Raw genomic sequence first — 14,087 nt, forward strand, 5'->3', positions numbered from 1 at the left:
CCTGGAACATGCCGTGCTCCTTTTGCCATCCCAGCCAGGGTCATGCCCGGCTGACGCGCGGTTGATGGGTTTATTGATAATGGTTTGGATTTAAATAGGCTGCAATGCTTCGCGTGTCCGCCAGATGGCAGAAATTCATGAATTGTAATGCGCCGAATCAGTAATATGTCGGCTTGCAGGTGTTTCGTTTAAAAAATATACTGTACCACAGTGTGCCATTGTAACTTGGCCTTGGCCTTGAGACTGAAGGAAGAGTTGCCAAAATGTATCAATTTAGGCTTTTCATATTAAAGAAAGACAAAGACCAGTTTCAGTTTGTGTTACACTATTCTCCAGAGACCCACCCGCCATGAGAGTTCAAGTGCAGCCTGCTTTCCAAAAACCTGACAGAAGTTACGCGTATTTGATATGGGCCGCGATTAATGCAACAGAGGATAAGATGGCAACAGTTGCTCAAATTTATCAGTATTTTATCAAAAACTTTGACTTTTACAAATTTTCGCCAACTCCTCATACGTGGAAGCGTGCAGTAAGGAAAAGGTTATGTAGTGACCCCTGTTTTCACCGTATTGAGCCCAAATTTGTTGGAGGGTATTGGTGTGTATCACTGGGTTTTTCCAGTATCTATGATCATGGAGGCGGCAAAAGGCAAAGGGTCGTGTTAAAACCAAATAAGAAGCGACAGTCGCTGCCAAGCAATGCACCAGCACCGGCTTCCAATGACGGTCCCACTGTCAGTGACAACCCTGAGCCTGAGCCTGAGGCTGAGCTGGATTTGGCGTGCAGTTTTGATGAAGCTTGCATGTACCTAAGCGATTTCCAGCCTCACCTGCTGACTACAGGTGGACTAGTCCCGCTGCCAACTATCGACGTGGATGATGAAGAAAGCTGGACTGGCAGTGGACCGGCGCCGGCGCAAGCTGAATGGGAAATTCAATGGTGAATACTGTCTTGTTGCCGTATTATTTTGGTGGGGCTGGCTGGGTACTTCTTTAGGGGGCTGACCATTACTGTACATTAAAACATTTCTTTTTGTTTTTCCTCAGAAAAGAAAACGGCTAATGGGGGGATTTCGATGGATAATATTGTACTGTATGCTGATGTTTTCCAGCCATACAGTATACTGTGTAATAAACCCGAATAAATAAAACTATGCATTTATTCTACATATTCAGTATCGTTTCATTATGTGTCTTCCACAGTATACTGTACAGTGGTATACAGTGCCTAACATCTATGGGCAAAAATAATTTTATTCCTAGGTGCCCTAGAACAGAAGTTCCCACGCCAATTGCCCGTGAACTTGACCGCGGCCCTAAGTAGTTCCCACGTCAATTGCGCGAATATAATGTAAAATAACCCGTTCTGTGGGTCTGAGCGGGTTGAAATTTACCTGGTCCTCATGCGGGAGGACCTTTGCCATAGTGGCAAAATATCAGCCTTGCACGACCCCCGGAACCGGAGGTACCAAAAGACAGTTTAAAAGCACATTACCAAAGTGGCTTTTTTTCTGCCATGCAAGTCAATGGCAGAAACCTGAATTTTAACATTACCCTGACTCCGTTCTGTTGCCACGAGAGGGTCGCAATTTGCCATGCAATCCTGCCGCAACTAGGACTACATGGTCACCGAATCTGAGCCCTCTAGGTCGAACAGAACTGGAGTTGTGGGTTCCAGGTTTCTGCTCATTCTGCGCTCAATGGTAGGACCCTCCTCGCCAGCATGACCCTTTCTCGCCGCCATTACTGCTCGGAGCCTGTTGGGGTCAAGTGAGGGGGTTCCTAACATCTAGGGGCAAAATGAATTTTATTTTAGGTGCCCTAGAACAGAAGTTCCCATGCCAATTGACCTAGTTCCCACGCCAATTGCCGTAGTTCCTATGCCAATTGCGCGACCAGGCAGTTAAAAAACAGTGCAGCAAGCCTCTACATTTGTTAAAGCAAAGGAATCCCAGAATCACTTCAAGGAAACACTGATGTTCCAAATTGTGTGCCAGCAATACCAATCATCCAGAATAAACAGACTGTAGGTATATGAATAAAGCAGACTTCCGTTCAGAGTCCCATTGTGTTATACATATAATAAGTATATAATCACCCAATTGATCGAGTGTTGTAGCTTCACACGGGTAGGGGCTGTGTCGTGGTAAGGAGGCACTGTAGCAACAATACCGCCGCATCCCCTGAGAAGGAACAGAACGGCTAGGTATGCCGCCACCCTCCGCCACTGCCTCTCTGCTCCCGGCGCCACACCAGAACACGAAACCCACAGCGGAGGTAAATACGGGGGATAAATGGAAGAGCAAAAGCACTCACTTTCTTGACACGACGAGTCTCTGATCCGCGCTCCGCGTTCGGCGTCCACCATCAGCCGATGACGTCAGGATCTCTGAACCGGAAGTGACGTGTAGCGTGCTCCAAGCCGGGGGAATCAAGCAAAAATAGAACAGGTAGGCGGTGCACTGCTGCCGTCAGGGTTAAAGGGAAACGAAGTCCACACGCAATGTAAATGAATAAAAAGGTTGTTAATTTGAGTGCATATACACTAAAAAAGTGCTACAGAGCGAACTCTGACGCGTTTCGTCCCTGCCTGGGACTTTGTCAAAGTCCCAGGCAGGGACGAAACGCGTCAGAGTTCGCTCTGTAGCACTTTTTTAGTGTATATGCACTCAAATAAACAACCTTTTAACCCTGACGGCAGCAGTGCACCGCCTACCTGTTCTATCTCTACATTTGTTACCCTGCAAAGGAGCAAATGGAAACAATGTGAGGCAATTCAACATGGTCTTTTATTGGTGGGGTCAGTACAAAAACATTTATTTACAAATACTGTACAATGTTGAAGCATTTTAAGTAACATCTCCTTTATTAAAGAAACCCAGTACTGCATACAGTACAGTACAGTGGGATGGTGCGCAACAATGTCAGTCAGACCTGCACCAGTTCAGTCCTAGTGGGCAGCAAACAGGGCAGGTTTTCAGGGCAAAATTGAAACCCGTGCCTGTTTGCGGCCCTCAGGAACTGGAGTTGTGCATGTCCTGTGAAAAAAAACACACAACAACATCTCCTTTGTTTAAGTACAGCAGGTACTTTGGGCAAAACATGTACAGTACAATACAGTTCAGCACAACAGTATGGTCTCACTGACAGTCCTCCACATTGTCCGTCCATGGCCGATTCCTTGCATGGCGCAAAACGCCATTAATGCAGTCTCTAACGCCTTTCATTACAGGAGCTGTAACTGTATAAAAGCGCCGCAATTCTTCCACAATGTTTTTCCTTAAATTGGCAGGAAGGGCCATTTTTACGTGATTCCCATCGTAGTTCACTTTGAACACCCACTCGCCGTACAACGTGTAGGGAACATGGTGCTTAAAAATGATCAAGGCATACTTGTGTGGTACACCAGCACTCATCACCCTATACTTCTCCCTAAGCGCCGCTTTCAGATCGCGCAGGGTGATGTCGGGCACTGTTTCGATGCGAGCGGGTGTAGGTCTTTTGGAAGCGGGTGTGCTTGTGGCGACGGGCGATGGTAGGATGTCTGGGAGGAAGCTTTCCTCCGGTCGTGGTCGCCGTGTTGTCTCCTGGCGTGGTCTTGACGGGGTTGTCATGTCCTCCTCAACGGCATACATGTACACTACATCTTGTGGTGGAGGGGGGGCGCTTGGTGATGGAAGGGGGTCGAAGGTCCCATTCATCACATCCATGTCACCCTCCTGCTCCGGCGTCGGGGAAACAGGGGCATTAGCACCGAGCAAATAATGTATGCCCGCAATGTCAGCCTCTATCTTCTCCATCCGTTGATCCATCCGTTGCTCCATTTGTAGCATCCATTGCTCCACATTTAGCATTGTCTCCAGAAGCAGATCTATCTTTGCCAGGACAATAGAATTCCCGGGGAGATCCACACTTATCCCATTCAGCATCCGGTCCAACGAGCTGCTTCTTGTGCATGGTGTCTGGACATCTGGGGGGATGGGTGCAACGGAGGATGAGATGGGGGTTCCATGGAGAGAAGCGGCATCGATGGAGAGTGGAGGAAGTGACCTGTGGATACCCGGTAGAGGAGAAGTGGCAGCATCGTCGAAGAGGAATGGAGAAGGTGACCTTTGGATTTCCGGGCGAGAAGCAGAGTCGTCTAAGAGCAAAGGAGAAAGTGACCCGTGGATTTCAGAGGCGGCAGCGTCGTCAGATGGAACGGGAGAAGATGGGGGTGGAGAAGACGGGATGAAGATTTCCGGGACAGCTAAAGCAGAGTCGTCGAAGCATATGGGAGGAAGTGGTCTTCGGGTCAGATGGGTTGGCTGCCATTCGTTCTGCGTCAAGAGTACATCACCGTATATCTTCTTCACATAATGAGGCTTACGTCTAAGAAAACCCTTAACCTTTGGGGTCAGCAGAAGGTTTTCTTTATTGGCCTTAGCCTGTCGCTTTTGCCTTGGCATGGAAACGGCAACCGCCTTTCGCTTTTTCAGCATGACAGGCACGGCAGAGGTGAGTGGGTTCTTGCGTCCATAGAACCAGGGATGCTCCATGGAAGCAGGTGGCACAATGCAGTACAGTATCTGGACAAGGGCAAGTTCAGATAAAGATCCTGGAGTGGTGGCCTATGCAAAGTGTGTGCCCTTTTATGCATGGCGGCCAGGTACAGGTGTTGAAAGTGGGTGTGTGAGTCATTACCGTATAAATACACCATCCATTTTGTGTATTGACTGCACATAGAATACACATCGACTAAACATCGAATATACATTCTTGTGTTTGTATTTCTTTCTACTCGCAGCAATGCCTGTTAAAAAGATTTCAAAGGATCTCAGCATGCAAATTAAGGAGATGTACAGGAGCGGACACCAAATTGCTGCTATCCAACGCTGGTTAGCTACTTCTGACCTCGTTGTGCCATTAACCACCGTGAGCTATCATGCACAAGGAAAAAACAGAGACCGGAAAAAGGCACCAAGGGTAACTAACGCGTAAGTATATTTATAAAACTTAACAAAAAAAAAATAGAGAAAACTGTACTGTACATCTACAGTACAGATCTGTATCTACTGTAATACTGTTGTTATTTCTGTTGATTTATATTACAACATACTGTACAGTACAGTAGTTTGTCTATTTATATTTATAGTACAGCAGTATACTTTTTTTGTATATTTCAATTAATCTTACAACGGTATATACTGAATAGGATGTACTGTATATTTATATTACAACAGTATATTTATTTTGTATATTTATATTTAATGTATATTACAACATTACATTTATATACATTTTATATTGCTGCATATTAATAAAACAATATAATTTCTTTACATTGTAGGGAGACAACTGTTCTGGTGGACAAAATAAGTGAGGAGAATGATGAGAGGAGTGCATTAAGGGTTAAAAACACTCTGTAGGAAAAGCACAAACTGACTGTATCCGAGAGCAGCATAAAGAAGATGAGACGCAGCATTGGATGGAAATATGGACGTGTGAGGTTAGTACTGGACAGTACAGGAGGTAAAAGTATTGTTTCGCAAACTGTACTGCACTGTGCCGCAAAATTTTTATTCCATGTCATTACAGAGTGTACCCCATGATACGGGACGCAAACAAAATCAAAAGAGTGCTCCAGGCCCAGGCATGGATCGACAGCGGGGAGACTTTCCAGGATTGCATCTTCACTGATGAGTCTACTGTGTCGCTGGAGAGATTTGCACGATTTGCGTTCCACAAAAAAGGCCGCTTATCTTTGAAGCCGCGGCCAAAACACCCTGCTGCATGTGTGGGGTGCCATCTCTAGGCATGGACCGGGATGCATTGTCATCTTTGAAGGTAAAATTTATCAAATATAATGTCGCCTAATGCACTGTACTTGACTAGTGTTGCCTTACCGTATGCACTGTACTGTACTATTGTGCAGTTTTTTGAGCACTTTTCTTTTCTTGCTATAGGAATCATGAATAAAGCTTTCTTCCAAGACAACATTGTGCCCGCGACTTCCCCAATGGTCACCGCTTCTACCAGGACAACGATCCCAAGTACACTGCGTCAACGGCGCATATCCTTGAGCGCGGCATCAACTGGGTGAAGACGCCAGCGGAGTAAGTGCAGTAGACCGTGTCCCATTTTTGTTCCCCACTGTTTTTAGCTCTTAAACCAATTGTCCTTTCTTTCCAATGACAGGTCGCCAGACTTCAATCCGATCGAAATGGTCTGGCATCAGCTGAAGGACTATATCCGGAAAGTGGTGAAACCCTCCAAAAAGGACGAGTTGTTGAAAGGCATAATGAGTTTTTGGAACGATGTACAGTACTCACCGTAGAACGCTGCAATAAATATATAGACCATATTGCCACTGTGTTGCCCATTGTCATCGCGCGTAATGGGCAAGCATCAGGAAAGTAGTACTGTGCTGTAGTATTGTAAGTACAGTATGTTACAGGTAAGTATGGCACAGATTTTTTCTTTCCAGATAGTAAGAGTATACAGTAGTTAGTTTTTTCTTTACAGAGAGAGCAGCACCAGCCATCAGGTTACAGTACATAGAATTTAACAGTAGTCAGAGTATACAGTAGTTCCTGTACAGTATACAGTACACTAGTTTGACAGTACTACAGTAACTGCCTACTAACTGCCCCATTTTTTTTCTTTCCAGAGAAAGCAGCACCAGCCACCTACAGTAGTTCTGCCATAATACAGTACAGTAACTGCACTAATTTTTGGTTTTCTTGTCGTTCCAGGAAAAACGGTGGCCTAGGGGGATGGGGGCATTGTGTCCAGTCAAATCTGCTTGTACAGTCAAATGTACAGTATATAAACAGCAGCAATGATGTACACAAAACCTCTCCTCTCTCAATGAACTACTGTACTGCAGACAGAATGAGGAAAAGATAAAGACTAAAGAAAAAATAATTTTACTATACAGTATAGTATATACAGTATATTATACAGTACATTACAGTACTGTACTGTATACTGTATACTGTAGTATTAAATAATATTCTTTTAAATGTGTATTACTCATGTTTCCACATGTTTTACAAAAGTTTTCCAAATGGTTATCCAATTTCAAGCTGCCAAAATAACTTAATAAAGACTGCATTACTGTATGTATTATTCCTGATTATTTTTATATTTGTATTTTTTGGTTCCTGATAAAAAAAAAATATTTATTCACTTTCCTGCGAATCATAATCATTGACAGCCACCCCTACAGTGCACCAATGAATTATTTTATTTATTTATAAAATATTTTACCAGGATTTATATATTTTTATTTTAAAGATATTAAAGAATGTACTGTATTGTATTAAAAACATGTGACTGTAAACCATAGAGACTGACAAATATTTTCACACCCTGATGAAATACTGTATCAGTGTACTCTCAATTCTCACAGTGCTGTGCACATCAGATTTACATTTCAAATTCGAGAGGGGATTTTCGAAAGCATTACCGTTCAAACAACAGGCCTCTAAGGGTTGGGGGAGGGGGATGGTGTGATTAGACGCAGGCGTGCTGAGTGTTTGTAGCTCGGCTATGGGCGGATTAAGAACACAATGGTAATATGCAGAAGATCAACGACCCAGTGGAGAGAGGGGGATGGTAGGCTAGGGTGACTCAGCCGATTGACGCTTGGCTACGGAAGGATTAAAAACTCTGGAGGTGTGTGGCTGAAATAGTTAACAGCACTGTAATTTCAAAAGGCAGTTCATCATAATAATTTGATGAATAAACCCCCAAAGACAACCCCCAAATACAGTACATAAAAAGCAAGTCACTTTAACTCCCTGTGCCCCATGCACCAAAAATGTTTTTTGGCAGAAGAATTTAATAAAGGCTGCAGAATGTATTATTGTGTGTTGATGGTTAGAATTGCTGTGCACTTTAAATGTTTCAACATTGTAAATAAATTTTTTTGTACTGACTCCACCAATAAAAGAAAATGTTGATTTTCCAAAGCATTACCGTTCAAACAACAGGCCTCTAAGGGTTGGGGGATGGTGTGATTAGACGCAGGCGTACTGAGTGTTTGTGCTGTACTCGGCTATGGGTGGATTAAGAACACAATGGCAATATGCTTGGCTAGGGAGGGATTAAAAACCCTGTGCCCCATGCACCAAAAATGTTTTGTGGCAGAAGAATTTAATAAAGGCTGCAGTATGTATTAGTGTGTGTTGATGGTTAGAATTGCTGTGCACTTTAAATGTTACAACATTGTACAGTATTTGTAAATAAATGTTTTTGTACTGACCCCACCAATAAAAGAACATGTTGAATTGCCTCACATTGTTTCCATTTGCTCCTTTGCCAGTGTAACAAATGTAGAGGCTTGCTGCACTGTTTTTTAACTGCCTGGTCGCGCAATTGGCGTAGGAACTACGGCAATTGGCATGGAAACTAGGTCAATTGGCGTGGGAACTTCTGTTCTAGGGCACCTAGAAATAAAATTCATTTTGCCCCTAGATGTTAAGAACCCCCTCACTTGACCCCAACAGGGTCCGAGCACTAATGGCGACGAGAAAGGGTCACGCCGGCGAGGAGGGTCCTACCATTGAGCGCAATGGCGGAGAAAGCTTTGAACCGGCTAAGTCAGAATGAGCAGAAACCTGGAACCCACAACTCCGGTTCTGTTTGACCTAGAGGGCTCAGATTCGGTGACCATGTAGTCCTAGTTGCGGCAGGATTGCATGGCAAATTGCGACCCTCTCGTGGCAACAGAACGGAGTCAGGGTAAGGTTAAAGTTTAGGTTTCTGCCATTGACTTGCATGGCAGAAAAAAAGCCACTTTGGTAATGTGCTTTTAAACTGTCTTTTGGTACCACCGGTTCCGGGGGTCGTGCAAGGCTGATATTTTGCCACTATGGCAAGGGTCCTCCCGCATGAGGACCAGGTAAATTTCAACCCGCTCAGACCCACAGAACGGGTTATTTTACATTATATTCGCGCAATTGGCGTGGGAACTACTTAGGGCCGCGGTCAAGTTCACGGGCAATTGGCGTGGGAACTTCTGTTCTAGGGCACCTAGGAATAAAATTCTTTTTGCCCATAGATTTTAGGCACTGTATACCACTGTACAGTATACTGTGGAAGACACATAATGAAACGATACTGAACATGTAGAATAAATGCATAGTTTTATTTATTCGGGTTTATTACACAGTACAGTATACTGTACGGCCGGAAAACATCAGCATACAGTACAATATTATCCATCGAAATCCCCCCATTAGCCGTTTTCTTTTCTGAGGAAAAAAAAAGAAAAGTTTTAATGTACAGTACAGTAATGGTCAGCCCCCTAAAGAAGTACCCAGCCAGTACAAGACAGTACTCACCATAGAATTAAAATTCATTTTCCCCCAGATGTTAGGAACCCCCTCACTTCACCCCAACAGGGTCCGAGCATGTACAGTACTGTACTTTAAAATAAATTAAATATGCAATTTTACTATTACTGCGCGCGCACGCACAGACTGTGTACTGTAGGTTGAACCGCGATGGTATTAGACTTCAGAGACAACAGCTCGCAAACGCCCCCATGCGTTTTTACACGGCATTGCAGTATTGCAGCCAGCGGGAATAAAATGCTTAAATCACAGCCGCGAAAATAACGCTATACACCCCGGGAGAAAACGACACAAAACCGCACATCACCGGGATCTTCTGAAATTCGCGGAGCTAGCCAAGTAAGAATAAAGTTGGTCGCCACTGTATGTATGTCTAGAGAGATGTATACATACAGGGTAAGAAATGATAGTGTTTTAAAAGCTTGCTTTGCACTATTTTAAATGATTGTGGCTATGCTGCTATGCATAGATGTGTGTTCAATGTATTTTATAATTAGATAGATGTAATTTTTGGGCTTCTATGCTGTACTTTAGGTAATGGTGAGGCTTGCTTTTGTATATTGTAATTTTTGGTGTCCTATTTTGTATGATGGTAACTTGTTCTCTTTAACGGTTGCTATAGTTAATTGTGTAATTGGTATGGATGCTATTTTAATTGTTTTGGGATGTAATTCATGTATGCTAATTGATTGATGGTGACTTTATTGGATTACATTGTATACTTCTTTTGATGTAAGGCTATTTTATTTGAAATATTGCATTGTTAACATTGATTTGCAGCGTCTACATGTAGCTTACATTTTATGCAGCATGTATACAATGTAAATGCAATGTTTTAAGTGGCATTTGAGGCTTTGGATTGGCACTTGATGCTTTAGATTGGATGATTACATTTGATTTGGTTAGGAAATTGCATTGTATTTCATTGAGGATGTTATGGATAAGTGGTATTTTTATTGGAGCAGGTTTTTGTTAACCCTGACACATTTATTTGTATATTGGTTCATCGTGTGTATATATATGTATGTATATATTTATATATATATATATATATATATATATATATATGTATATATATGTATATATATATATATATATAAAAACACAGAAAAAACAGGCGCACTCATAGCGTAAAATTGTATAACAATAAATTTATGGAGTAAGGGATAAAAATGCACACTCACAAACAAAGCTGAAAAAAATGCGTTTTTGAGTACAACTCAGCCCGTTCAGCAAGTTCCTGTTTACACTGTGAACTCTCCCCGGCTGAAACCTCGCTGACATCATCGAGTTCACGCGAGACTCTATTCAGTGTATGCTCTGTGTAGCACCGGAGAGAGGGGAAGGCGGTGTCCCTCGTGGCTTTCGGTCCCTGCCAGGACCTAGAGGGGCTATTGTGGCAAGACACACCGCGGACATCACACCGAAGTCCTCCTCCTTGTGTTCCTGCGTCTGAACGGGCTGAGTTGTACTCAAAAATGCATTTTTTTCAGCTTTGTTTGTGAGTGTGCATTTTTATCCCTTACTCCATAAATGTATTGTTATACAATTTTACGCTATGAGTGCGCCTGTTTTTTCTGTGTTTTTGTAGATATCCTAAGGAAGTGGTGTTCCCTTCATTCGGGCTGCAGAGACTCTTTTGGATAGCAATTGGAACATTTTGGGATTTGTATATCTTTTACATATATTTTTCTGGACATTTTCTTTTTTGATATTTTATTATGTATTTTATTGGTTCATTATTTTAAAAAAAAATTTTTACTACATCCACTGTGCTTAGCATAGGTTTTTTACTTTTATTTGTAATAACATTTTCCATTTCACTTTTATTTATATTTTTACTCTTTAGAGATTTTATATAATGATAGGTTGGCGCTAATATATTTCTTCTTTTGTTGTGATATATATATATATATATATATATATTTTTTTTTTGTTTTTGTTTTGTTTCTTTCATTTTTATTTTTTCATGATGAAGCCACTGTACAAAGGAATGTGTGAAATGGTTGGGTATGTGGCCAGGATGGCTTAACCCCTTCATTACCTTTGCGGTTAGTACCCGATAAGGTGATTAAGGGGTTCATTGATATGTGAATGTCATTGCAATGTATTGGCTATGTATTATTTTGGCAACGGACCACAAGGATGATGCTGGCGACGGGGCCTTCTTATTAAAGAGGTCAGTAGAATTTTCTTTATTTGACTATGCTAGTTAATGTGTTTAATAATGGCCAAATAATGTATTATCCCTATCTGGATAATAGTTATTTGGCACATTATTGTACTGTATGTGTTGGGGTGGGGGGAGGGGGTATTGGCCCCAAGGGTATGTGGTAGGACTCCCTTGTGGGTAGTGGGTGAGGGTGGTTAGGCCTCAGGGGGTGGGGGGGGGTAGTGGGGGAGGGTATGTGGGTGATGGTGGGTTAACCCCTTAATGACTGTAGCGGTTCATAACGGCTATGGTGATTAAGGGGTTAGGGGACATTACATTGGATGTTTTTATTCTTGTGTCTGTTTTGCAGAAGCGGATGGGGCATTAGCAGGATGAAGATGAGGATGGCCTTCATCGTGGCAGCCGGACATGGGTGAGTGCTACATGTATTTAATGTATTTATTGTTCTGTATGTATTTTAGGCAGGGGGAGGGAGGCCAGGGGGGGGCAAAGGGCAGGGGTGGCAAAGGGCAGGGGGAGGGAGGGCAGGGGGGGCAAAGGGCAGGGGGAGGGAGGGCAGGGGGGGCAAAGGGCAGGGGGGCAAAGGGCAGGGGGGGCAAAGGGCAGGGGGCAAAGGGCAGGAGGGCAGGGGGGGGCAAAGGGCAGGGTGAGTCTTGGACGCATTAAATAACCCATTCCCCTGCGTTTCCTCACCTTGCACACGGCCGTGCTCCTGTTCTTACGGGTACCGGCCGCCCTCCTCCTCCACCTCGGGCTCCTCCGCGGAGAGGCTGAGATGCTCCGGTGAGGAGGTGCTGTGCCTCTCGCGGGGAGAGGCGGAGACAGCCGGAGGAGAGGTGGAGACAGCCGGAGGAGAGGCCTCTGGGACAGGGAGCGCCGGGTGAGGGGAGAGCCGCGTGCTCTGTGTGTGTGTGTGGGGGGGGGAGCGCCGGGGGGGGAAGCCGCTCAGTGCTCTGTGTGTGTGGGTGGGGGGGTGAGCCGGGGGGGGGGGGCAGGGTGAGGGGAGAGCCGCTCAGTGCTCTGTGTGTGTGGGTGGGGGGGGAGCGCCGGGTGAGGGGAGAGCCGCTCAGTGCTCTGTGTGTGTGGGTGGGGGGGGGAGCGCCGGGTGAGGGGAGAGCCGCTCAGTGCTCTGTGTGTGTGGGTGGGGGGGGGTGAGCCAGGGGGGGGGAGCGCCGGGTGAGGGGAGAGCCGCTCAGTGCTCTGTGTGTGTGGGTGGGGGGAGGGGGGGAGAGTCCCCCACTGTGTTCTGGGCACTCGCTCTGCTCCCCTGCTGACTGTAGCGGCGCCAGGGGGGGGGGGATGGGGAGGAAAAAGCGCGGGAAACCGGGGAGAGGAGGAGGTGCGTGCGGGTCCCGATAAGCGCCGCGCAGTGTGTGTGTGTGTGTGTGTGTGTGTTGGCCCATCACTCCGCCTCAGGCCAATAAGAGGTGTGCGGGGGCGGGCGGGCCAAGGGACCAATGAGATTTCCCCTAGGGACACAGGAGATGCAGACAGGCATACAGTGCTTTCACAAATATATAATAAGAAGATATATACAGGAGATGCATACAGGCATACAGTGCTTTCACAAATATATAATAAGATATATATATATATTTATATATATTTATTTATATATATGCAAATATAGCTGTATGCTCATCTGCATGTCTTAGGCAGGTCTGCAACCTGCCTAAGACATGCAGATGAGCATACAGCTATATTTGCATATTTGCTTTCCTGTGGAGGGTTTGTGTCACTTTTTTTACTCACCATAACTTAACTCAGTATTATGGTTTATTTATATATATATATATATATATTTCTTTAGTTAGTGTGGGGCTGTTGTGCTTGTGGGTGGGTAGCGGGAGGGTTTAACCCCTTCATGACCATAGCGGTATTAACTGCTACGGTCGTGAAGGGATTAAGCGCACCCGCAACCCCCCCACAAGCCCTAAACAAACAACAAGGGCCAAATACCCCCTTCACCCACCCCCGCTACCCACAATAAACCTGGCAAGGCGGCTTAACCCCTTCATTACCTTAGCAGTTAGCCGCTAAGATAATGAAGTGGCCTTTAAATGCATTTTTCCTGCCTCGGATGCATGCCGGGGGGCTCCGGTGCTGGCATTAATGGTATCAGCTCAGGAGACCCCCGGCATCAATCCCAGCCAGGAAAAAGGCCAGAATATTTTCTAAATGCCGATCCACCACTCATCAGCAGCCTCTCACCATCAACTTGCCAACTTTTTCTTGCGTGGCTGATTCGCCATTAAAACGCCATTCTAGAGTGGCGAATAGCACCGCTAAGCTACTCGCCACTACTAGAATACAGCGTGGTGGAAAATGTTTCTATTTTAGGCGGAAAGTGCCTTCTCGCCTCGCCACCGGCGGGAAAAAAAAAAACGCCAACAAAACTGGCGTTTTTTTGATTCTCGCCACTTTCTCGCCCCTTACTGAATAGGGGTAGGCATTTTTGGCGGGAAAATGGCGAGAATTGCCTTTCCGCTGCTTACTGCATGATGCCCTAAGTTTGAACAAAATGTATACAAACTGCATGCACCATTTGTACTGTTCATCACACTTGCATCAATT

The sequence above is a fragment of the Ascaphus truei genome, chromosome 1, assembly GCF_040206685.1.
Source record: "Ascaphus truei isolate aAscTru1 chromosome 1, aAscTru1.hap1, whole genome shotgun sequence".
NCBI lineage: Eukaryota > Metazoa > Chordata > Amphibia > Anura > Ascaphidae > Ascaphus > Ascaphus truei.